The sequence below is a fragment of the Notamacropus eugenii genome, chromosome 3, assembly GCF_028372415.1.
Source record: "Notamacropus eugenii isolate mMacEug1 chromosome 3, mMacEug1.pri_v2, whole genome shotgun sequence".
NCBI lineage: Eukaryota > Metazoa > Chordata > Mammalia > Diprotodontia > Macropodidae > Notamacropus > Notamacropus eugenii.
Window position 1 is genome coordinate 281,120,379 of NC_092874.1, and position 3,260 is coordinate 281,123,638.

The following is a 3,260-nucleotide window of genomic DNA, read 5'->3' on the forward strand; positions in this document are numbered from 1 at the left end:
TCCTGGATTGGATCTCCCCTCCCCTCTCCTCTCCTTTCCTCTCCTCTCATCTTCTCTCCTCTCTCTCCTCTGTCTCCCTCCTTTCCACATGACAGCTCCTCAGATATTTGAAGACCATTTATAAGATCTCATCTTAATAGATTTTCTCTCCTCCATGCTACATATATCCATTTCCCACAGTGAATTCTCATATGGCATGAACCTGAGACCCTTCATCATCCTGGTTTCATTCCCCTGGATACTCTCCAACTTATAAATATCATTCCTAAAAATGAGGACCCCAGAACTAAATATAGATGCTCCGGATGTGTGTGTATTCTGACCAGGGCAGAATGCAATCAGTCTATCATCTCCCTAGTGATGAATCCTAACATTCTGAATACAGTCTAATACTTGGTTCTCTTTCTTCAATGTCATAGAATCCGAAGGTGACAGGATCATAGATCTTGTACAAGAATTAACTCAAAACCTGTCTTGTCCACGATCCAGAATGGGGACTGAAGATGCATACGTTGTCAACTACCACGTCCTGTTGATCTGTTGATTCTCTCTCATCTGTCCTTGTGTCTGAGTCTGTTTGTCTGTTTCTCTCTATCTCTGTCTTCCTCTATGTCTCTTTCTATCTGTCTTTCTGTGCCTCTACATGTCTCCCTCCCTCTCTCTCTCCCTGTCTCTCCCTCCTTCCCTCCCCCCATCTCTATCTCTCTCCCTCCTGAACCAGTGCAAGAGTCTCCCAATTGAATCTTTTAACTTTCACTGTCCTTCCTCCAATCCATCCTTAACCCTATCTATGCTACCTCCTAAACAATTGATTGACAGGATCAAAATGATGAGGGCTGGAAACATAGAGGAACCCCAAGACTGGAGTTCCTTGCATGGACCTTCTGGAAAAGAATTCGCAGACTCAAGTATTCTTGAGGTCAAGGTGGTAAAGATTTATTACACTTTTCAATAGGCAAGAGTTCTTAGGGAAACTGAAACTTAGAGGGGTGCAGTTAAAGTTTATATAGGATATTCTATAGTAAGTCATGTGCCATATATGCTACCTAGGTGATCAGTGAGAAATTAGGGAGTGGTTAAGGAGTGGTTAGTTCTTAAAGGAAAATGTACTTTTAGTATCTACTGTGCAGATATTTTACCCAGAATTCATCAGGAAAGAGCCCAAGGGGGTGAGGGGGCTACATGGAGGTGTGGTTTTAGGCCAGAAATGTCACTAAGTCAACTAACAGTCAGGGCTGACTGAAGAACGCCCAGGCTGCTCTCATCAATTATCTTGTTAGATAAGATAAATGTAAGGGAGTATACGTATGTCTATGTCTAAGATACATATATGGTTGGTCAGTGAATAGTAAATGTCATTATGACCCAGTACACAGCCAGTTCAGCCAGTACACAACTGGTTCAAACTAATAAATTCTATAGGTCCAGCTGGCTATTGTATCAGGAAGAGAGATAAAGGTTTGGTAGGGTAGGCTGTCCTTGGGCTGGAGAGAAACTGCCCGAGACAGTGTTTTCAGGTTATGGAAAAATATGATTTTTAAAGAGAAATGTGATTTTCGAATTGGGGTCCAAGTACAGGCACTCAAGCACCCCATCAAAAACATCACCTCATTTAGAATTTCATAGTATAAAACATACAAAAACATTCCACCTTAAAAAAAACTTTTCAACTTTCTAATTTTCCTTTTTAACCAGAAACATTCAAGCAGACAGGATTGCTAGCTATCTGATAGAGTATACCGTGGATTATTTTTCCAAGGGCAAAGAGTTGGATCAAATCAGTCCTAAGTTTGTTTCTATGTCTAGAATACTTTACTCCTAGGTCCTGCCGAGACACTGAACTTGCTGGCCGTCTGACGAGCTAAGTGGAACACCACAAGTAGAATATACTGAAAAGTGTTCTTTAGACGCTTTGTTGACTCCTTGCTCTGATCTGAAAAGGCAAATTTCTTAAGAGGAAGAGAAATTTCTACTCATAATATTCCCAGTTTCTCTTTGCATCCTGAAAAGTTGATTTTGTGACTAGCTCTAAATTCAGACTTTATGAGGCAAAAAGTATTCTGTGTTTTCTGTTAAAACAGCTGTTTTCATGCTCTGGGTTTAGTTTCCAACTTTATTGAATCTGTAATTTCAGTTAATTATATCTGGGCTTCCTGGCCCCTGCTGGAAGGCTTTAGGTTTGTTGGGGGGGAAAACATACCTTCTTTTTTTGAATGTTCTTCCTTTCATCTACTTTTTCATGGCCATTTTATTCATTTAAATTATTTCTCTCTTTTTCTAAAATCACATTAACATACTTTTTCTTAATTCTATAATCTTTTCAACTCCTGCCTCCTTTGTGAGTGATGCTCTTGCTAGCCTTTTTCTTTCCCAATCCCTTTCATGTGCTGTCCCCTTTGTTTTTTGCCCTTGGGAACCATTATTGTCCTTACTTCTTTTATTTTTAGGCTTATGCTCTACCAGATGACCCAACACTAAAGAGAAAAAGGAGACAAAGAACTCTTGGCCACGCCACAACAGAAAGGAAGAAAACTATTTGAAAAGAAAAAGTGGCTTTGAAACCTGATTTTTCTCCTCCATTTCCAAAAGACCACATCTTTGAAGAACGGAAAATAATGTCAGTTACTGAGCAACTGGTATGATCAATAAGACTTGTAGAAAGTGGGAATATCTGGAATTTAAGACATTTGAATTAGGATCTTAACTTGGGTTTCTAGCACACTCAATCCTGTTGACTTTGGGACATGAATGCCATTACCTCTTTCCCAAAGAGGCAAAACTGGACTTTACTCAGGGAGCCATCTTGAAATTGACCCATTGTTAAACTTCAAAATTATTGTTAGATTTAACTAATGCCACTTTCTGTCAAGAATTCCAAAGCAAGCCTACTAGAAATCACAGAAACAACAACAATAATTAAAGCTGAAATAAATATATATGACACTTGAAAGTTTATAAAGGTTGGTCAAATCAGAGAAAGAAGCTTATATTAAAGAGTCCTTAATTTGGAAGCAGAGACCCAGAATCCTGACTCTCCTAACTGGGTGTCTCTGGACAAGTTTCATCCTCTCTAGATCTCAATATCCTTGAATGTAAATTGAGGTGTTTGAACTAGATAACCTCAAAGGTTCCTTCTCCCTTTGAAGGTACAATATATAAATGATAAAAAAAATTATGCATACACAAACACACACACGCGCATACATACAATACAAATATATGCCTTACAGATTTCAGAAAAACCTGGAAAGACTTGTGTG

At 39.0% G+C, this 3,260-nt stretch overlaps 1 long non-coding RNA gene across 1 annotated transcript; it reads left to right on the forward strand.

The window, feature by feature from the left end:
* The first annotated feature begins 399 nt into the window (after positions 1-399).
* Positions 400-2,950, forward strand: LOC140531541 (uncharacterized). The gene is made up of 2 exons (XR_011976364.1): positions 400-925; positions 2,448-2,950. It is a non-coding gene; the product is annotated as an uncharacterized lncRNA (long non-coding RNA).
* Positions 2,951-3,260: the final 310 nt, after the last annotated feature.